Source organism: Eschrichtius robustus, chromosome 5, assembly GCF_028021215.1.
Source record: "Eschrichtius robustus isolate mEscRob2 chromosome 5, mEscRob2.pri, whole genome shotgun sequence".
Taxonomy (NCBI): domain Eukaryota; kingdom Metazoa; phylum Chordata; class Mammalia; order Artiodactyla; family Eschrichtiidae; genus Eschrichtius; species Eschrichtius robustus.
Window position 1 is genome coordinate 81,657,871 of NC_090828.1, and position 24,196 is coordinate 81,682,066.

General features: G+C 40.6%; 1 protein-coding gene across 1 annotated transcript in view; it reads right to left on the minus strand.

Moving 5' to 3' along the window:
- The window catches only part of LYPD6B (LY6/PLAUR domain containing 6B), a 239,010-nt gene that overhangs the window by 26,731 nt on the left and 188,083 nt on the right, over positions 1–24,196 (minus strand). Inside the window, exon 2 of the mRNA XM_068543990.1 lies at positions 6,818–6,876. The gene's annotated coding sequence lies outside the window, so the exon portion shown is untranslated. The remainder of the gene's footprint in view (positions 1–6,817; positions 6,877–24,196) is intronic.

The following is a 24,196-nucleotide window of genomic DNA, read 5'->3' on the forward strand; positions in this document are numbered from 1 at the left end:
TTGATAGGACCCTGGGCCAGACCTACCTGCTTGTCTGGGAGAGTCTCCTGGAGAGGTGAGGGGTGGCTGCGGCTCACCCAGGGGACATAGACAATGGTGGCAGCCATACTGGGGAACATTCTACCCATGAACACTGCTGATGGCAGCTGCCATCTTGGCTTATTAGCACCAAGACCTGGCCCCACGAAACAGCCTTTAGGCACCAGTACTGGGATGCCTCAGGCCAAACAACCAACTGGACAGAGACACATCCCTATCCATCAACAGATGACAGGCTGCCTTAAGATTTCCTGAGCTCACAGCTGCCTCTAAAAACACCCTAGATACAGCCCTGCCCGCCAAAGGGCCAAGACACAGCTCCACCCACCAGTGGGCAGGCACTGGCCCTTCTCTCCAGGAAGCCTGCAAAAGCCTCTAGACCAGCCTCATCCACCAGGGGGCAGACACCAGAAGCAAGAAAACGACAATCCCACAGCCTGCGGATCCTGCTTACAGCAGGCCAGATCTTAACCTGGGAACAGCTGGGCCCGGGCCCAGGCCCTGGCCCTGTCCATGAGCAGGCCGATGCAAACTTCAGGACACCACAGACCCCATACCCAACTGTGTCAGGAACACCACCCCCCAAACAATCTGAAACGAGATCCGAGATCCCTGGGCCCTGCAGCCAGACTACAGGAAACAGCTCTGTCTACCAGTGGTCCAGCACTAACTCCAGGACCTGGCTTCACCCACCAGTGGGTGGCCAACAGCCCCAGAGTCTTCAGGACCCTGACTCTGGCCATCGGTGAGCCAAAACTAGCCCTGGGACCCCTGGGGTTCTGCAGCCAGCCTCCTCGTGACCAGGCCCTGCTAACCAGCAGCCAGTAATCATAAAGGCCTGCAGAGTACAAATGCAGAGTTTTAAAAATGCATTTGAAATTAAGAGATCAGCAACTTAAAACAATATATATATAGACTGCTATACAAAAATCTCATGATAACCACAAACCAAAAATCCATAACAGATACACAAACAAGAAAGAAAAAGGAATCCAAACTTAACACTAAAGATAGTCATCAAATCACAGGAGAATAAAAGAAGAAGAAAGGGGGAAAAAGACCTATAAAAACAAATACAAAACAATTAACAAAAGGGCAATAAGAACATACATATCGATAATTACCTTAAATGTAGTCAGGTTAAAGACTCCAACCAAAAGACACAGAGTGGCTGAATGGATACAAAAACAAGACTCATATATATGCTGCCTAGAGAGACTCACTTCAGATCTAGAGATACATATAGACGGAAAGTGAGGGGATGGAAAAAAGTATTCCATACAAATGGAAATCAAAGAAAGCCAGAGTAGCAATACATGTATCAGGCAAAACAGATTTTAAAATAAAGACTGTTACAAGAGACAAAGCAACACACTACATAATGATCAAAGGATCAATCCCAGAAGATATAACAATTGTAAATATATATATGCACCCAACACAGAAGCACCTAAATATTTAAGGCAAATACTAACGGACATAAAAGGAGAAATCAACAATTATACAATACACTAGGGGACTTTAACACCCTACTTACATCAATGGACAGATCACCGAGACAGAAAATCAGTAAGGAAACACAGGCCTTAAAAACCACATTAGACTAAATGGAATTACTTGATATATAGAGAGCATTCCATCTGAAAGCAGCAGAATATACATTCTTTTCAGGAGCACATTGAACATTCTCCAGGATAGATCACATGCTAGGCCACAAAACAAGCATTGGTAGATTTAAGAAAACTGATTTAAGAAAGTCAAATCACGCACCTTTTTGACCACAATGTTATGAGATTAGAAATCAACTACAAGAAAAAAACTGCAGAAAACACAAACACATGGAGGTTAAACAATATGCTACTAAACAACCGATGGATCATTGAAGAAATCAAAGAGGAAATAAAAAAATACCTAGTGACAAATGAAAATGAAAACACAACAATCAAATACCCATGGGACACAGCAAAAGGTTCTAAGACGGAAGTTTATAGCAATACAAGCATACCTCAGAGAACAAGAAAAATCTCATGAACACCCTAACCTTACATCTAAAGGAACTAGAAAAAGAAGAATGAACAAAACCCAAAGTTATTAGAAGGAAAGAAATCATAAAGATCAGAGCAGAAGTCAATGAAATAGAGACTAAAAAAAAAGAAAAGATCAATGAAATTAAGAGCTGGTTCTTTGAAAAGATAAACAAAATTGATAAACCTTTAGCCAGACTCATCAAGAAAAAATGAAGAGGGCCCAAATCAATAAAATCAGAAATGAAAAAGGAGAAGTTACAACTGACACCATAGAAATACAAAAGATTGTAAGAGACTACTACAGGCTACTATACGCCAATAAAATGGACAACCTAGAAGAAATGGACAAATTCTTAGAAAGGTACAATCTCCCAAAACTGAACCAGGAATAGAAAATATGAAAAGACCAATTACCAGTAATGAAATTGAATCAGTAATTTAAAAACCTCAACAAACAAAAGTCCAGGACCAGATGACTTCACAGGTGAATTTCACCAAACATTTAGAGAAGAATTAATGCTTACCCTTCTGAAACTATTCCAAAAAACTGCAGAGGAAGGAACACTTCTGAACTCATTCTATGAGGCCACCATCACCAAAACCAAAAAGAGATATCCCACCCAAAAAAATTACAGGCCAGTATCACTGATGAACATAGACACAAAAATCCTCAACAAAATACTAGCAAACCAAATCCAATAATGCATTAAAAGGATCATACACCATGATCAAGTGGGATTTATCCCAGGGATGCAAGGGATTTTCAATAACCGCAAATCAATTAGTGTGATACACCACATTAACAAATTGAAGATTTTGTTCTTCAAAAGCCATATGATCATCTCAAAAGATGTAGAAAAAGCTATAAAATTCAACATCCATTTATAATAAGAACTCTTCAGAAAGTGGGCATAGAGGGAACCTACCTCAACATAATAAAGGCAAACCCACAGCTAAAATCATACTCAACGGTGAAAAGCTGAAAGCATTTCCTCTAAGATCAGGAAGAAGACAAGGATGCCCACTCTCACCACTTTTATTCAACATAGTTTTGTAAGTCCTAGCCACAGGAATCAGCGAAGAAAAACAAAGTAACCAAATTAGAAAGGAAGACTTAAAACTGTCACTGTTTGCAGATGACATGACACTATACATAGAAAATCCTGAAGACACTACCAGAAAACTACTAGAGCTCATTAATGAATTCAATAATGTTGCAGGATACAAAATTAATATACAGAAATCTGCTGCATTTCTCTACATTAATATTGAAGTATCAATATCGAAAGGGAAATTAAGGAAACAATCCCATTTACCATAGCATCAGAAAGAATAAAATACCTGGGAATAAATACACCTAAGGAGGCAAAAAGACCTGTACTCTGAAAACTGTAAGGCACTGATGAAATAAATTGAAGACTACAAAAACAGGTAGAAAGATATATACCATGTTCTTGTATTGGAAGAATAAATACTGTTTATATGACTATACTGCCCAAGGCACTCTACAGACTCAATGCAATCCTTATCAAATTATCAAATTAGCAGAGGGAAGAACACTCCCAAACTCATTCTACGAGGCCACCATCACCCTGATACAAAAACCAGACAAAGATGTCACAAAAAAAGAAAACTACAGGCCAATATCACTGATGAACATAGATGCAAAAATCCTCAACAAAATACTAGCAAACAGAATCCAACAGCATATTAAAAGGATCATACACCATGATCAAGTGGGGTTTATCCCAGGGATGCGAGGATTCTTCAATATATGCAAATCAAACAATGTGATACACCATATTAACAAATTGAAGAAGAAAAACCATATGATCATCTCAATAGATGCAGGAAAAGGTTTTGACAAAAGTCAACACCCATTTATGATAAAAACCCTCCAAAAAGTAGGCATAGAGGGAACTTACCTCAATATAATAAAGGCCATATATGACAAACCCACAGCCAACATCATTCTCAATAGTGAAAAACTGAAACCACTTCCTCTAAGATCAGGAACAAGACAAGGTTGTCCAATCTCACCACTATTATTCAACATAGTTTTGGAAGCTTTAGCCACAGCAATCAGAGAAGACAAAGAAATAAAAGGAATCCAAATCGGAAAAGAAGAAGTAAAGCTGTCACTGTTTGCAGATAACATGATACTATACATAGAGAATCCTAAAGATGCTACCAGAAAACTACTAGAGCTAATCAATGAATTTGGTAAAGTAGCAGGATACAAAATTAATGCACGGAAATCTCTTGCATTCCTATACACTAATGATGAAAAATCTGAAAGAGAAATTACGGAAACACTCCCATTTACCACTGCAACAAAAAGAATAAAATACCTAGGAATAAACCTACCTAAGGAGAAAAAAGACCTGTATGCGGAAAACTATAAGACACTGATGAAAGAAATTAAGGATGATACAAACAGGTGGAGAGATATACCATGTTCTTGGATTGGAAGAATCAACACTGTTAAAATGATCATACTACCCAAGGCAATCTACAGATTCAATGCAATCCCTATCAAACTACCAATGGCATTTTTCACAGAACTAGAACAAAAAAATTTACAATTTGTATGGAAACACAAAAGACCCTGAATAGCAAAAACAATCTTGAGAAAGAAGAACAGAGCTGGAGGAATCACACTCCCTGACTTCAGGCTATACTACAAAGCTACAGTAATCAAAATAGTGTGGTACCGGCACAAAAACAGACACATAGATCAGAACAGGATAGAAAACCCAGAAATAAACCCATACACTTATAGTCAAACTACGATAAAGGTGGCAAAAATATACAATGGAGAAAAGACAGTTTCTTCAGTAAGTGGTGCTGGGAAAACTGGACAGCTACATGTAAAACAATGAAATTAGAACATTCCCTCATACCATATACAAAAATAAACTCAAACTGGATTAAAGACCTAAAAGTAGGACCAAAACCATAAAACTCTTAGAGGAAAACATAGGCAGAACATTCTTTGATATAAATCGCAGCGATATTTTTTTGGATCTGTCTCCTAAATTAAAGGAGATAAAAGCAAAAATAAACAAATGGAACCCAATTAAACTTAAAAGATTTTGTACAGCAAAGGAACAACTGACAAAATGAAAAGACAACCTATTGAATGGGAGAAAATATTTGCAAATGATATGACTGATAAGTGATTAATATCCACCATATATAAATAGCTCATAGAACTCAACATCAAAAAATAAACAACCCGATTAAAATATGAGAAGAACTCGACAGACATTTTTCCAAAGAGGACATGCAGACGGCCAATAGGCACATGAAAAGAAGCTCCACATTGCTAATTATTAGAGAAATGCATATAAAAACCACAATGAGATGTCATCTCACACCTGTCAAAATGACTATCATCAATGAGAACACAAATAACAAATGTTGGCAAGGATGTGGAGAAAAAGGAACCCTTGTACACTGTTGGTGGGAATGTAAACTGGTGCAGCCACTGTGGAAAAGAGTATGAAGGTTTCTCAAAAGCTAAAAATAGAGCTACCATATGACCCACAATTCCACTCCTGGGTATATATCAGGAAAAAACAAAAACACTAATTCAATAAGATGCACACACCCCAATGTTCACATCAGCATTATTTACAATTGCCAAGATATGGAAGCAATCTAAGTGTCCATCAGCAGATGAACAGATAAAGAAAAAGTGGTACAGATATACAATGGAATACTACTCAGCCATAAAAAAGAATGAAATTGTGCCATTTTTAGCAACATGGATGGACTTGGAGGGTATCATGCTAAGTGAAATATGTCAGAAAAAGAAAGAAATACTGAATGATATCACTTATGTGTGGAGTCTAAAAAATAAACTAGTGAATGTAACAAAAAAGAAGCAGACTCACAGATGTAGAGAACAAACTAGTGGTTACCAGTGGGGTTGGATGGGAGGGGCAATATAGGGGTGGAGGAGTGGGAGGTACAAACTATTGTGTTTAAAATAGGCTCAAGAGACTTCCCTGGTGGCGCAGTGGTTAAGAATCTGCCTGCCAATGCAGGGGACATGGGTTTGAGCCCTGGTCCAGGAAGATCCCACATGCTGCAGAGCAACTAAGCCCATGCGCCACAACTACTGAGCCTGTGCTCTAGAGCCCGTGAGCCACAACTACTGAGCCCATGTGCCACAACTACTAAAGCTCGTGTGCCTAGAGCCCATGCTCCGCAACAGAGAAGCCACCACAATGAGAAGCCTGTGCATTGCAACGAAGAGTAGCCCCCGCTCGCCGCAACGAAGACCCCACACAGCCAAAAAATAAATTAATTAAAAAAAATAATAAAATAAAATGGTAAATTTTTAATAAATAAATAAAATAGGCTCAAGGATGTATTGTACAACACAGGAAATATGGCCAATATTTTGTAATAACTATAAATGCAAAGTAACCTTTAAAAATTGTATGAATTTTTTTAATAAAATAAAAATAAATTCACTGAAAACCAGAATTTCATATTAACACAATGGTGCTTTGCCCTATTCTCCTTTCTTAAAATCTTGTATTTCAAGAAACAACACTATTTTTACATGACAATGGGCTTGTCACTTAAATTAAGGACCTTTTCCTGAACTGCCTCTGATTATTCTCTGGTTACCTCTCACCTTCCACAGTCCCAAACCTTCCTATTGCGATAACGGTCTTAGCAGCCTCATTTGCCCAGAGAAGCCCTTTACTTCACCTTCCAAATTTACTCATACTCACCTTTCTTAATTTTCTTTTCTCCTCCTCTTTCACTCCCTGCTACCCTCACTCAAGGACACCTGAAAGAAAAAAAAAAAGAAAGAGTTCAGCTTAAAATGTACATTGAGATCTCATCCATATTCTGTACCAATTTCCAGACCATAAAACTCCGTATTGGCAGAGAAAGTGTTCTGTGATAATGCCTAAAATAGTCCCTTTTACCTTGTGCTTAAAATAAAACACACCTTGATCGTACTCTGTAAAGCAGCAGCATGCAACAACAGAAGACAAAGAGGCCAAAAAGGGGTCTCTTTTCTCTTCTCCTTTTGTTGATGAACACAAAGATTCTTTTCACTGCAAACACCTAAGAGAGAAGACTAGCTTAGGGCTTTGGTAAGGTTGGCATCTGGAAAGTGAGGGGACTGAGGGAGCGCTGATCACCCTTCTTATTATTCAGAGTATGCCAGAATGTGGAGCCGACTACAACTGACGCCCAGCTCACATCGTTGATGGCAAAGATGACTTCTCGTCCACAGAGTCACAATTCCAGGCTATGGCCTTCCAGTGTGGCTAACAGACACCCCAGCAATGCCTGCACCTCAGGGCCATCACTCCTCACTAACCTCCTCCTGCCCCCACTGTGGCTGCCCGTTACCACTTGCACAGGGTAGACACTGAGTAAGGAATCGTTGAATATGCCCGAACAAGGCTGACTTCACCCATTCACTCAGTTTGCGAAGTCCACTCCCCTGACTCTGATGATGACCAATGTCCATTTACCCTCTGGTGTCTGCGTTTGGGCAGCAGGCAACTCCTGGCTGTGCAGCCTCAAATTAGCACACTCACTACACCACATGACTCAGCAGCAAAGAACTCGCCCATCTGAAACTAATTAATCTTCCCCACATCCCTGTGAGGTAAGCAGGTGTGCTCACCTGCAGGTTATAAGGAGGAAATTGGGGATGAGGAGGTTAGGAGCTGTGCCATGGGTTATTAAGGGTGTCTGCTGGGGATGAAGTCATTCTGTAGTCATCCCCGTTCAGTCTCCACCCGCTGCTCCGGATCCAGGCCTTTTCCCCGTGCTTTGACCACCTTATCATTCTCTGGGCTTTTGTGAAGGTGCAGAGTCCAGCAGATACATGCATTTCAAAAGGATAAAAGGTATGATTTGCCCCTGCTAAATGCTTTAGATGTCTCTCCCACGATAACTAGTACCAGAAGTCCTCTCTCTCAGACCTTTTCCAGTAAAGGTATCTTGTTAGGTAGAACTAATACTGTCTCCTGGAAAGAGGGCTCAGAATAATACAGCTTCATCCTTTTCCTGGGAAAGGCCTGGAGAGGTTCACTCTCGCAGCTTCAGAGGCACAAGCCAGCACCCAGGCAGCCCTGGAGTTCAGGGTTATTGGCTGCCCAGGCCTGTGAACTGCCCAGAGCACAGTGATGGCACAGCCGCCTCCACACACTTCATCCGGGCCCTCTCGGCTCTGCAGCGTGCTTTGCGTCTCTGATTGGTTCCCCAGGGCAGGTACACAGCCAACACTGCAACTTTCTCTACCGTAGGCCTTTCTGACTTTGCCAAAGAGAACCAGGATTGGCTACTTCCAAGGGAGAAGTGCGCTTCAACCACCAAAACTACGTCCTTTTTCCTTTGCTGGTCCTGCTTTCTCCTCCCACCTCCAGATGAGGATCTGCCCCAGGTTTCAAGCTTTTATGTTATTACTATTTACTTTCCTATAGTGTTATTACTCTTACTTTCCTTAGGGACCACATTTATGCTCACACCTTCTACTCCCACTCCTTGTTGATTTCTAAATCACCAGACCAGATCTGACGAGGCTGGACTATAAACTATAATTTTCTGCCATTTTTAAATAGCATAAATTGGAGTAGATGACTTACTATTTCATTTAGGGAACGACTAGTCCTGAAAGACATTAAAACATTCTCTAATGCCACAGTAATTTAAACAGTATAGTAGTAACATTTGAGTAGACAGACAAATGGAACAATAGAAAGTCTGGAAATAGACTCAAATACACATGGGAATTTGTTATATGGTAAAGGTGGCATCTCAAACCAGTAAGGTAAGAATACACTTTAAGAAGCTGAGTTGGGACAACTGGGTAGCCAGGAAAAAAATAAGGTTGGTACACACCTCATACTGTACACATAGAAAACAAAGCCATAAAAGTTCCAGAAAAGAAAATGTGAACACAGAATAGTATTGGATAATCTTAAGGAATTATTGGTATAATAATGTTATAGAAGTTATGTTCTAAAAAGTTCTTACATGTTATTGATATATATTGATATACTTATAAAGAAAATATAATGTCTGGGGTTTGCTTTAAATATTCTCAAAATGGATGGGAGGATAAGATAAAACAAGATTGGCAAAATACCCCTAATTGTTGAAGCTGGATGACGTGTAGTTGGGGTTTATTATACTATTTTCTCTAATTTGTGTATGCTTAAAATTTTCTGTAATAAAATGGGTTCTTAAAAATACAAGAAAATTCCTGTGCCACAACTACTGAGTCTGTGCTCTAGAGCCCGTAAGCCACAGATACTGAATCCCACGCGCCCAGAGCCCGTGCTCCGCAACAAGAGAAGCCAGCGCAATGAGAAGCCCGTGCACCGTAACAGAGTAGCCCCCGCTCGCCACAACTAGAGAAAGCCCGCGTGCAGCAACAAAGACCCAATGCAGCCAAAAATGAAATTAAATAATTAAAAAAACAAACAAGGTCCTACTGTATAGCACAGGGAACTATATTCAATATCCTGTGATAAACCCATAATGGAAAAGAATATGAAAAAGAATGTATATATATGTGTAACTGAATCACTTTGCTGTACAGCAGAAATTAACACAACATTGTAAATCAACTATACTTCAACAAAATAAATTTTTTTAAAAAAGGGAAAAAAATACAAGAAAATATGAGTGACTTCCTGGGAGTGGGGAAAGGCCATTCTGACTATGATTAAAAACCCAGAAAGTATAAAATTAAAGTTTAATTAATTCAATTACATCAAACAACAATAACTTCTGTATGCCAAAAAAAAAAAATTATAAGCAAAGTAAAAAAAAAACAAATAACCTGGGGGAAATATTTTCAACTCATGTCACAGAGAAAACAATGGATAATCTCGCTCATATGGAAAGAGCTACTAAAAATCGGTAAGAAAATTATCAGTAACCCAACAGAAAAAGTAGCAGAGAACGTTAATAGACATTTCACAGAAAAATGAACAAAATGGCCTTTAAACAACATGAGAAAAGTTGAGCATCTTTTCAAATAGGAGAAATGTAAATTAAAAGTACACTTCATAAATTCCAGATTTTGACTAGTCTGATAGATAAAAATGTTTTCTAATACTCTTTTGAGGAGGTCATGGGAAATCAGTCATTTTCATATATTGCTGGTGGGAATGTGACTCCAAAGGGCAATTTGGTAACATTATTAAAATTTCAAATGTATTTACCCTTGACCCAAAATCTCACTTCTGGGAATTTTTTCTACAGATGGTCTGCTTTCATGCAAAATAATATATTGCCATGACAGTCACTGCAGCACTGTTTACAATAGCAAATGATTGGAAAAAACCCAAGTGTCCATCAAAAGAGTATGTGTGTGGGGGGGTGTGTGTGTGTGTACACATATATATATATATACACACCTACGTATACACAACGGAATCTGATGCAGCCATTAAAAAAACGGAATTTCCCTGGCGGTCCAGTGGTTAAGACCCCACATGTCCACTGCAGGGGGCACGGGTTCGATCCCTGGTCGGGGAACTAAGATCCCGCATGCTGTGTGGCAAGGCCAAAATAAAAAAACATGAGGATGCTCCCTATATTCTGCTGTGAAAAAAGTCCTAGGACATATATATATATATATAAATATATAAAATATACATATTTATATTATATATATTATAAATGGAGATAGCTATAAATATATGAATATCATGTCTTTTTTTGTGTTAAGGAAGGAAAAAAATACTATTTACTTATATGCATAAATACACTCAGGAACAGTACACAGGAAACTAATAAAAGTGATGACCTGTAGGTGGAGGGACAGGGGTAAATAATACACTATAAGGGGACAGAAGTGGGAAGGAGACTTCTCAGAATATACCTCATTTCATTGTTTTGATTTTTGATCTGTATGAATGCATAACTTATTCAAAAGTTAAAAGAGCTTGATTGGCTCTGTAGTTTATGGTTAAGCACCTAGTATATAGCTAAAGCTCAACAGTTCTCTCTAAATGGACCAGGGGCTTGGAAAATCCAAAGAGTAGATGATATAAAATAGCATTTTTATTTGGCTTTGAAATGTACCATTTGGTGGTAGGGATGGGAGTCCCAGACAATTCACCATCCTAATTACATTTTGCAAATTCCATTGGTAGAGCCCCTGAGAGCTTAGTAAGAACATAGTCACAGCTGTCTGCAACACAACAGTGGATTAAGAATGCAGGTAAGGAAGATAACCTGTAGGATAGGGGTGTTCCATCCATCTGAGTATACTGTGATTGTTGACTATTAGTAACACATCCCTCTCTCACGGCAGGCCAATAGGTGCTAATTTTTTCATCCCTAAGGTCCAGACCCCAGATTCCACATGTAGAAGGATTTCTCTAAACTGTATGTAGAAGATAATTCGTTACCCATTTTTAAGATGAAAAGCAAAAGGCACAAGTGCCATGAAAAGTGTCTGACCCACACAAAATAAGCTATTACATTAACGTGATATATATAATTTGACACACACACGCAAAAAAGCTTTTATACACTCATTAGCCCACATTGTTTTACTGCCCCTAAATGAGCAATTTCCTGTAGGATCTTTGAAATATGACAAGCAGCTCATGTCCCAGGACTCCATTTGAGGTTCTGAAATCCCTATTTCAAGCTTTCGAGTAGACAAGAGGAAGTGGCCTGGGAAGCCTTTCTCTTTGCCCCTAGCATGCAGGCTTCATAGGTAGGAGCTATAACCCACTCCCACGGGAAAGGATGCAATGGTTCCTTGTGCACATAGAGTAAGGGGGGAAATTGCTATTTAGCTGAGTGACGAGCTGAATATTTTGCCACACGTGGGCTATTTCTCAGCACTTCAGTTTCCTTACATGTTGAATCAAGTGCCAAGAGTTAGTGCTAACATTGGGCAAGTCATTTAACCTCCCTGTGCCTCAGTTTCCTCATTGTAAAAGGAGAGAATAAACAATAACGACCTCAAGGGAGTGAGTTAATATGTCACAATCACTTAGAATAATGTCTGAAGACAGCACACGCTCAATCAGTATTAGCTACCCACATGTAACATCTTAGAGTTGAGTATGTTGAAAACTCTGTCTTTGGAGTCAGACTTCCAGGGCTGCCTGAGAAGTTACAGAATACATCTTCTGTCACCATTTCCCTCAGAGGAATTAGCTCTGGTACAAATGGAAATTATTTACTTTCGTAACTTCAACTTTACTAGTGTTGAGTGATTTACACAATCCTGTAGCTATGAGGTCCCAGAACTGCATTCCCTTCTTTGGCAAATGTGTACGTCTTCCTGCAAAGGCAGTATTCGTTCATCACGTCCGAGAAATGACTGCAGGCGAGGGTTAGGCAGAGAATGTCAATCCCTTTCCCCACCCTCTGTCTGTTCCAGGCCTGAAACACAGGGAGCAGACGAAGGCGCTGCACACAGACAAGGGCAGAACCCACCAGCCCACGGCTTCCCCGGGGAGTTTAGAAGAGACCCCAGGTGGGGCCGGTTTACAAATGGGAGAACAGAGATGCAGTTGGACTCCGGCATCTGGCACCTCCAAGCTTCTCTTTTCCATCACAAGGGGAAGTTAAATTGTCATGATTTGGAAGCAAATAGGAGAAAAGAATGTTTTTAATCAGTTGTTTAAACGTGTGCTTGTCTCTACCCTACAGTGTCTCTTCTTAACATCACGCAAGCAGGACAGGACAGGAGCTGGGAATGCTGCAGCCAGGAGGACCCCATCCAGATCGTTACAAACAGCTCCCCCAGATCACTTGATCTTAGGGAAGAAAAGGGAATCAAACCCTGTGCCCCTGACGGGAAATGACAGGATGAACATTTTCCTGGCTAAAAGTTTGAAATATACACCTTTGCCACACACAAAATTTTCACCCATTATTTCTTTCCTTATACTTTCCTCATTTAAAATGTACAATTTCATAGAATAATCCAATTTATACACCCTAAATGCATGAAACCCATTTTTTCAGTTATTCAGTCAGTATTTATGGAGCACGTAACACGTGCCAGGCATCGTTTCGTTCACTGCCGAGGCTTCAGTCCCTAAAACAAAGTTGCTGCTCTCAGAGTTCTGACTTCCCAATGCTTTGCTAATGGTTTCCTGCATGAGCCCTCACAAAGAACACCTTCCTTTTTTAAGATAACATTTTTTGATGGTTTATGCGTGTCAGGCACTGAACACCATTAATTCATTTAATTCTCACAGCACCCCTGTGAGGTGGTACGATTTCTATCCCCTCTTTACAGATGAAGAATATGAAATTTAAAGACAGGATAAGTAACTTACCCAAGGCTACAAAGCTAGTAAATCACAGATAGGATTAAAATGTAGGTCCAGTTCCAAACTCCTCCATCTTAATCCCTACACTAAACTACCTTCAAAACTTCTTAAATATAGTTGGCTATGATGGACATATTTGGTTTAGAGTGGGCTCTTCTGCGTTTTCTTTGTTTGGTTTGCTGTGATTCTCGTCTTCTGTACAATGCCTTTCTAGCATCTACAAAATGATCATTTAAAAGCAATTGTATCAAGTCATGGGACCATGGCAGAGCAGGCTAAAAAATGACAGCCATTTGTACATAAATATTTAAATAGGGGCTTCCCTGGTGGTGCAGTGGTTGGGAGTCTGCCTGCCAGTGCAGAGGACACGGGTTCGAGCCCTGGTCTGGGAGGATCCCACATGCCGCGGAGCAGCTGGGCCCGTGAGCCACAGCTGCTGAGCCTGCGCGTCTGGAGCCTGTGCTCCGCAAGGAGAGAGGCCGCGATAGTGAGAGGCCCGCGCACCGTGATGGGGCGTGGCTCCCGCTCCCCGCAACTGGAGAAGGCCCTTGCATAGAAACGAAGACCCAACACAGCCAAGGATAAAAATATAAATAAATTAATTAATTAAAAAAAAATTTAAATATATGCACTACACTCCATTTAGTGCATTATTCAAATTGTGGGCTTACATTAAAAAGGTTTCCAGAACTTACCAGCTGCTTCCTTTTGTGATCTCAATAATTCTTACCCAAACAGGACTCAAAGGACCCATTGTCCAAATCAGCTTCCTTATATTTACACCTGTCACTGATGTCATTTGCTTTCTTTTCTGCCAACCCCAAACTGACTAGGGAGGAGGATCAATTTGAATTCTTTCGAACTGCTTCCTTTCCCTTTCCCCAAACCTTGCATTTTTTCCCTAAAACCCCCTAAAGCCAAAACCATAGTTCAGTGAAGTGAGTGTGATTAAGCAAATTATGAACCAGCTCAGGGAGTTGCTCTAATTGCTCTAATCAGGGATACTTTCCTGGCTCTGCTGGCAGGAGGCCTGGCCAGCCTAGAACACCCACTCCCTGTCGGTGGGCAGTGTGTCAGCAGATGGCAATCACTGCTGCTATTTTTTCAGGTAATGTGAGATTAGAGTCTGAAGCCCCAATCTTGAACAATTATTCTCCTCAATGATTTCTTTATTCATTCCACTGATAAACCGTGCCTTTAATCCCTGAATGCCCCAGCAGCAACCATTCATCAGATGTTAGATTCTTCAATGGGAAGAAGAAGGTGTGCACACAGGCAGGGGTCTGTTTCCCTCTCTCATCATATTCAAGCCCCCTGAAGGCAGAGTAGTCTTTCGTCTCCAGCAACTGGAGACTGGTACAGAGCAGGGGCCCAAATGTTTGCTGAGTATTGTGGGATGAAGAAAGGAGATATAAAAGTACAGTCACATTTTCTTTTCAAGAGCACTTGATGGGACAATGGATTTAATAATAAAATACTTGCAAAAGGGATATGCATATCACATACAACACTTAAAGGAGGATGTTTTCCTTAAAGAACTAAAAATAGAGCTACCACATAATCCAGCAATCCCACTCCTGGGCATATAACTGGAAAAGACGAAAACTCTAATTTGAAAAGGTACATGCACCCAATGTTCATAGCAATACTATTTACAATAGCCAAGACATGGAAGCAACCTAAGTGTCTGTTGACAGACGAATGTATAAAGAAGAGGTGGGAGATATACACAATGGAATATTACTCAGCCCTAAAAAAGAATGAAATAGTGCTATTTGCAGCAACATGGATGGACCTAGAGATCATCGTACTAAGTAAGCCAGAAAGAAAAAAAGACAATTATCATATGATATGATTTATACGTGGAATCTAAAAAAAAAGGATACAAATTAAGTGAATTATAGAACAGAAACAGACTGACAGACATAGAAAACAAACAGCGTTGTCAAAGGGAAAAGGGGCGGGAGAGATAAATTGGGTATTTGGGATTAACAGATAACTGTGTAAAATAGATAAACAACAAGGACCTACCATATAGCACAGGGGACTATATTCAATATCTTGTAATAACCTATAATGGAAAAGAATCGGAAAAAGAACATATATATATATATATGTATATATATAAAACGTTGAGAAGACATGGCTAGTTCTTAGTACATATTTTACAGCAAAGATTAGCTGATTTCTCACCATTATCTCAAAATAGTTAAAGGCTGCAAGTCTGTGTAAGAAAGGGAGGTTGAAGTACAGAAGAAGAGTATCAAATAGACATCAAATCAGGAGCTTCCGTTGGGAAAACAGCAGCAGCAGCAATAATCAATACTCTAACAAGCTTGATGTGGTTATGAAATCCTTCAAGGAAAATTCCAGAACCTTAGGAACTTAATACCTTACTGAGGCCTACGAGGTGGTTGTACATTAAAATACTGCCAGCCCTGCTTAGGCTTTTACTTAACTCTGTGTACCTTTTGGCAATGGTAGTTCATGAAGGAGAGTTGAGAGCGCACTGTCACTAGAATTCCTCTGGGCCTGGGCTCACTGGGTCCTGCAGGACATCCAAGAATACTTGCCAACGTCCTGCAGCTGCCGTACAGCCACAGCATGTAGTCCCTGGATTTGGCTTCCTTTTGTGTGGGTGATTATGTCGAGCGCTGCATTAGAAATGTCATGTTCAGCGTCATCCATCCAAATTTACCTCTGGCGTTTTTTCCTAGCTAAGTGGTAATAAACTTTTAAATTGGAAAATGCATACACACACACACACACACACACATATATATATGTATATATACACCTCTTTTTCATTTAATAAGCATTCTTGAACATCTACTATGTACTATACGAGGAACTAGAAATAAAAATTTAAGTAAGACGTGGTCCATGCCCTACAGTTTGAATACAGTGATGAAGGCAGTCCGTGTGCAAATGGCAAATACGTGAAAGTTGCTCTAGATACACTGGATTGTGGAGTGTTACTGACTCCGCTCCATTTACTTTTCTAAAATGCTAGTGACTCCTGTAGCTTGTAGTAGGTAGGGAAGGGTATTATTTATGCTGAAATCAGGTAGGGAGGCGCCTAGAAATACGCAAATCTGCAAAGAACAAATTTACACACATTTAGTTTGGCTAAATAGAAGAAAGGTCTCAAGAAAACAAATATTTTTCTTAAAAAAGAGAAAGAAGCATGCTGGCTGAGACCTTCCACAGATAACAATCACCAGAATAAATGCATGGGGGTAGACACACTTAGATCTGTAGCACTGGCCAGGATCGTGTTGAGGCTCTGTATCCTGAACTAGGGATTGGGTAGTCTGGTACGCTGGTGATTTTCAGCAAATTTCATAGCTCCCATGTCCCCATTCTTGGTTCAGAAATTTCACCCTTACAACAAACTTCAGTTCTTCCAGAAGCAGAAGGTACACTAGACACGTCAAGCTTGGAGTGGGGAAAATCAAGTTTTACTGATTACCAGCTTACTCATTGCAAATTAAACCTCCAGGGTAGTGTACCCAGCATGCCCCTGCCACCCAGAGGCGAGTCTATCACAGCAGGTTCACCTTATTCTCCTGAAGGTTCACCTTATTTTAGATATCTTTTAAAAAATGGTATATTTCTGTATGATTTAAAAGAAATTTTCACTTACATGAAGTATTTGCCTTCCCCTTACTGAGGCACTAAGAGCACTGACTCTTACAATGGACATAATACAAGAACCTATTTCCTGTTTCGACTAGGAGAAAGTTGGAAGCAAATTCATGTGGACTGCTAAAACGTGTCATCAGCTGAAGCCAGCAAAGGGTCTTCTGCTATTTCAGACTGAAGCAGCCTTCTCAGTGAAACCTGGTGTAGTTCTGATGGTCTGGGTGGCATCCTCACTTACTGGGACTTTCTCCCTGTCCATTGTGAGCATCCACAGAGTCTTTTGGTGCTTTTTTTGTTTATTTGTTTGTTTTTCATGATATCACTTATATGTGCAATCTAAAAGAATGATACAGATGAACTTATCTACAAAACAGAAGCAGACTCACATACATAGAAAACAAACTTACGGTTACCAAAGAGGAAAGGGGTCGGGGAGGGATAAATTAGGAGTTTGGGATTAACATATACATACGACTTATATAAAATACATAACCAACAAGGACCTACTGCATAGCACAGGGAACTATAGTAACATCCACAGAGTTTGTACAAGGCTACAGTGAGGATTGACTACCAGACTCATTACAACTGATCCAAGAACTGAATTCTGCCTTTAGTTCATTTTCAAGAGAATAACTCACCCAAACAACTTATTTACCCTGCTTCTAAGGTCTCCCACATCCATTTTATAACCTTAGAATTTCAATCTTGCTTTGGGAAAATGCCAGAAATTCAAGTATCTATCTGATAATTAAACAACCAATCACCACTGCAGCATAACCAAAACGGGAGGATCTTGGGAAATATCAGAGATCAACATTCTATTAAATCCATATGAAGTACCTGCTGTGTGGTCAGCACTGTGATGACCACTGCAGAGTTGTATTGGAGTTACACTTTAAATATATGAAAAATCTTCGACCTAAAGAACTAGTGAGACTAGGTATCACACATGAAATGACTGCGGTGAACACAGGGCAGAGTAGGATTAATAATTAAAACAAGTGCTTTAGGGTACAGTAAGTGATAATAGAGTGCATTCACATACAATAGTTCTCGTGATTCTTACGACCACATGGTGAGGTAGGCAAGGGAGATACTGTATTATTAACCTCATTTTACAGATGAGGAAACTGTGAGGTCAAAGGCAGCCAAGGGCACCTTGCAAATAAATAAGTGGCAGAATTTGAGGACAGGAGTACTAGCGTTGTCTCCCTGTTCTGTAATCTTGCTGCCACATCACGCTGCCTCCTTGCTAAGTACCATGGAAGATGAAGAGGGAGCATGAAAGGATGTGAAGGGTGAGCTGTAAAGGGTACTGGTAGGCAACAAAAAGGATATGGGGTCTTCATGGGGAAAGGAAGAGACAGAAATGGGCAAAGAGCATGACCATGGGTTTGGAGGCAGAGAACTGGGAGGGAATGACTTCCAGAAGTGGGATGTGTGTTAGAAGCAAGTGGGAAATAGGGTTTGACAGGAAAATTAAATAATCACGGAACTTGCAGACAAAGTCAGGAGTTGAGTTTTGATCTTTCAAGCAATGAGACTAGTTTTTGCCAGGAGACTGACACGATCAATAAGAAAGGTGATATGGTATTCCAGTAGCAGGGGGGTTAGAGGGGTGGGGGTGGGGCAAAGAGTCTGAGTTTCTGGAAGCCAGGAGCGCCTGGCATAGTTCTGAAATGTCGAGGTGGGTATGCTTTACAGAATTCATCACCCAATTCATTTGCACATCACTTGAACAACAGCAAAGCTTTTAAAAATACTCTGGTTACAAGAACAGGGCATATAAAAGAAGGATAATTAGTGCTTACAAATTTATGATGGATTAAGCCATTTTAGGTTGGTTGACTTAAAACTGTAAAATATGCTGTCTCCAGGATTCAGGGTTGACAAAGGTAAAATCACCTGCATTTTCAGGCTTTGGTTTAACTTCCTGACAACCAGCCAGCTTGCTATCAGGCTGAACTGATAACAAGCTGTTGGAGTTCCAACAGATGAAGGGGATTTGAGTGGGGTGGGAGGTATTCTGGATCCCTCACCCACACTTATAGGTCTGATTTTATAAAACTGTTTGTATTAGGATATTTCACAAAATTTCCTTTGGGTAAAGAGTTCCATAGCTTAAAACATCTGAAAAGCCACTGATCTAGTCCAATCCTAGCCACAGACATACGAGGAAGCAGGACAGAGAGGTACAGGGCCTGGTCCACGGTCACAGGGCAAGTGAGGCCACTTGAGAGGCATTTACAACTACTTTAAATTGGGAACTAAAAAGGCTTTTGTACAGCAAGGGAAACAATCAACAAGATGAAAAGGCAACCTATGGAATAGGAGAAAATATTTGCAAACCAATATCTGATAAGGGATATCTAAAATATATAAGGAACATATACAACTCAATAGCAAAAAACCAAATAATCCAATTTAAAAATGGACAAAGTGGGGGCTTCCCTGGTGGCGCAGTGGTTAAGAATCTGCCTGCCAATGCAGGGAACACGGGTTCGATCCCTGGCCCAGGAAGATCCCACATGCCACGGAGCAGCTGGGCCCATGCACCACAACTACTGAGCCTGCGCTCTAGAGCCCGTGAGCCACAACTACTGAAGTCTGTGTGCCTAGAACCCGGGCTCCGCAACAGGAGAAGCCACTGCAATGAGAAGCCCACGCACCACAACGAGGAGTGGCCCCCGCTCACCGCAACTAGAGAAAGCCCGCGCGCAGCAACAAAGACCCAACACAGCCAATAAATAAATAGATAGATAGATAGATAGATAGATAAAATGGACAAAGGACCCAAATAGACATTTTTCCAAAGAAGACATACAAATGGCCAACAGGTACATGAAAAGATGCTAAGTAACACTAATCATCAGGGAAATGCAAATCAAAACTACAATGAGATATCACCTCACACCTGTTAGAATGGCTATCAATCAAAAAGACAAGAGATAAAAAGTGTTGGTGAGGATGTGAAGAAAAAGGAACCCTGTCCACTGTTGGTGGGACTGTAAACTGGTACAACTACTATGGAAAACAGTATGGAAGTTCCTCAAAAAGTAACAATAGAACTCCCATATGACGCAGCAATCTTACTTCTGGGTATATATTCAAAGGAAATAAAATCAGTATCCCTAAGACATGTCTGCACCCCAATGTTTACTGCAGCATTATTCACAATAGTCAAGATATGAAAACAATCTAAGTGTCCGTCAACAGATGAATGAATTCTTTCTAAATGTGGTATATGTTTTCTTGGTACATGTGTGAGGAATATTATTCAGACATAAAAAAAAAGAAGAAAATCCTGCCATTTGTGACAACATGGATGAAGCTGTTATGCTAAATGAAATGAGCCAGACAAAGAAAGACAAATAGTGTATTACTGTCACTTAAAAGTGGAATCTAAAAAAAGTCAAAATCATAAACCAGAGAGTAGAATGGTGGTTGCCAGGGGCTGGGGGTGGAAGCAATGGGAGGTGCTGGTCAAAGGACACAAACTTTTAGTTATAAGATGAATAAGCTCTGGGGATCTAATGGTCAGCATGGTGACTATAGTTAATAATACTGTATTGCATACTTGACATTATCTAAGGAAGCAAATTTTAAGTGTTTTCACCATAAAAAAAAAAAAGGTAACTATGTGAGGTAATGGAGGCGTTAATTAACTTAATTGTGGTAATCATTTCACATTGTATACGCATATCAAATCACATGCTATACACCTTAACACAATTTTGTCAATTTGATACACAATTTTGTCAATTTGATACACAATTTTGTCAATTTTACCTCAATAAAGCTCAGAGTGGCTGGTGGAGGGATTGGGCAACTGAGAGCTCAGAAAACAAAAATCATTTAACATCCACTGAAGGCCAGGATCCCTCCAGGCCCTTTACTGTGCCTGTGGCCTAAGCCGACTCCCTAAGCCAATGCCCTAAGTCGACCGGCAGAGGTGGCAGGAAATGTGATGCAGCCCCTGCACATGCTCAGCCGGGCTGGGCCTCAGAACAGCGGGAGTGGTGCCCACTTGAGCTTGTTTCCATGTTAAGCCTCCTACCAACAAATACAACTTAGGGAGCTTCTAATAAGGGGAGGGTGTGGTAAATGCTTTCCTCTGACTCATTCATATTTCAACACTTGCTTATTTCTTTTTTTCCTCATTATAGTCTTTGGAGACTAAGGCAAAACAAAACAAAACCCCACCTTACGAAAAGAAATGTGTGTGCCCTGGGGAAGATAAAGGAGTACTGCAGGTTTGAGATTCTCGCTGTTACCAAAGAATTATGACCCAGAAGCAGGGAATCATTAAATCTGTCGGTTTCACTCGTATAACAGCATATAACCTTGTACCTGCTCCTGCATCACCCGCTGAATCACAAGTTTAGGGAGAAAAGCCCAGCAGAGCCCCTAGTAAATCTGTCTTTTGGTATTCCAATCATAAAAAAGTATTCCCCTCACTTTTTCACACAGGGCCTACCGTCACCTTAACCGTGTTTATCGAGACAGAGAAAGTGTCTTTGCCAAAGCTAGACATTTCTCTTCTTTGACAGCAAACACTGATTAAATCTACCCAGAGAGGGCTTCCCTGGTGGCACAGTGGTTAGGAATCCGCCTGCCAATGCAGGGGACACAGGTTCGAGCCCTGGTCTGGGAAGATCCCACATGCCGCAGAGCAACTAGGCCCATGAGCCACAACTACTGAGCCTGCGCGTCTGGAGCCTGTGCTCCGCAACGGAAGAGGCCGCCACAGTGAGAGGCCCGCGCACCGCGATGAAGAGTGGCCCCCGCTCGCCGCAACTGGAGAAAGCCCTCGCACAGAAACGAAGACCCAACACAGCCAAAAATAAATAAATAAATAACTTAAAAAAAAAAAAATCTACCCAGAGAAAATTTAGGTAGACCAGAACCCACCTTCTTGCCAGTTACTAAGGGACAGACTTTCAATTCTGGTATTTCCTTTCCTCATTGTCAAGAAAAATAAACAAAAGTGATAGAATGTTACGGAAATTTTCTACTGAAGATACAGCTGTTTCCATTTTAACTTAGGTTGAAAGATTCCTTACCAGTTTTGTGAGTTATCTCATCTAACTAAAAAAATCTCCTAAACTAACTAGGCTACTGACTATAAATTTAGGAAAACTGGAGTGAATACAGATGCTATACAAACCAACAGTGCAAGCTGAGCTCTCCCCTGGCAGGACTGGACGTGACCATTTCAGGATGAAGGATTCTGAGGGGATTGTGACTTTGCTTGCAATGACATTAGCGGCAAGAGACATTTCCAAAAGGGACTGTAAGTTATGAATTAATGACAGCTCTCTGTGAACTAACTCGTCCATATTCAGAACGCCCAGTTTACAAAATAACAAATCAAAATGACCTTTCCAGCCACTCACCAACACTGCAAACAGAAATATATCTCAGTTAGAAATCTGGGGGAAAAAGTTACGTCTGTGGTCTATGTGCTGATCTGAGCAATAGAGCCTGTTTTTTAATCACCCCTGCCAGAAATATAAAATCTCCTTAAAATAGGTTACCCAGCTCTCTGTGCTTCACGAGCAATTCACCAACAAGAAAGCTCCCGATTTTACAACAGCACTGGCACTGTCAGCTAGCTGCTGGGTTATTGAGATGGCTGGACTTGGTTTGAGTGGTAAAATATCTCATGTTGCCTTGAAAGTCATCTGCATGATTGCAGAGCTTTCTAATCCCCATAGAAGACCCGTAACTATGTCAAGAGAAATTGAGGCTCTCTGATCCCGTCTGGTAACTGGATGCACAAACTTCCCTTTTGATTATTCCTGAACGATGGCACTTAAGCATCGTTGTGGGAAAGGAAAGCAGGCCTCCCAGGATGCACTACTCTCTCTTGCCTGCCACTAGTCAGTAATTCTGAGATCACAGAGTACAGCTGGAACTTTCCTTCCTCGCCCCTGAACTTGGGTATTTACAAATCGGCTAATGAAGGAACAATAAGTAATCTCCTGACTACTGTATTAGGCAGGCGAGAATGAAAACTGATAGATGTACACTTTTATTCTTGAGCTGGATAAGATAAGGAATTTCCGCCCTACCGAGCTCTAAAGAGTTGCCTTTCATCCCATCGGGGAAGGTGTAAAACATGCTTTGTGCAGACCGGCCTGGCCTTTGGCAGATTTATTGACAAGACCTACTGGCTAGAGTAAGTGCAGGGATACACCATTTGCTGAGAAAGGGAATGAATACCATCAACAGGCTTGCAAGGCCTCATAAACCAGTTGTTTGGCTTAGAAGATCTTGTCTGCAATGCATTATTATCAGGAGGAAAGCATTAAGGGCATTTCTCAAGTTTAAAGGAAAACAAAATTTGAAAAGCAACGTGAGTCAGCTGCCAGTGTCTGTCTGAAGTTGTTGTAAATTCAGAGCTCTTTAATTTTGACAGACTCTGCTCTGTGAACAGGGCATAGCTTCTGCATAGTTTCAGTCACTTCTATTGTTTGTCATGGGCTAAAAGGACAGGACATCCAGCTTGCACTATTTGGATTCATTTGGGAAGGGTGGGAGAGGGTAGAGTGATAGAAAACTGAGTTACTTTTACACTGACCTCTAGATCACAGCAGTGACAAGATTCTGTCGTTAAAATATCTTACAACTTCAATAAAGCTCTGACATTACTGGATGGCAATAAAAGAAAGAATATGTCATTGTCTATATGTCACATTCTATATAAAAAAGCTGTGCTGGAAGCTCAGTTGCTTCTCAACCTGAGTATTTACATCTCTAGCCACCCTCAGAACACAAGTTTTTCTCAAGGTTTAGTGTCCTGGATTTAACTGGAGTCAGTGAAACCTTGTTTAGATCCTGAACTCAGGCTCTGATCATCACTGCCAGGAAACGATTAACTTGAGCAAGTTGCTTAACTTCTTTGAGTCTCAGTTTCCTCATCTATAAGTCAGGACAGTGAAATTTCAATTTCAGGACCGTGGTGAGAAGTAAATAAGAAACGGTGAGAATTCAGTGAATTAACTATAAAGTATGTTTCACAACGCCTGGCATACAGTAAGTACTCAACAAATGTTAGTCCCCTTTCAGGTTTTGTAGCTTTCGATTGTAGCAAAGGAACAGGGCCAGGTAGTGTACGAAGTTGACCCTGTGTGAGCTGTCTTGTTCGGGCAGCAGACTTAGCTAAACCACTATCAGTCC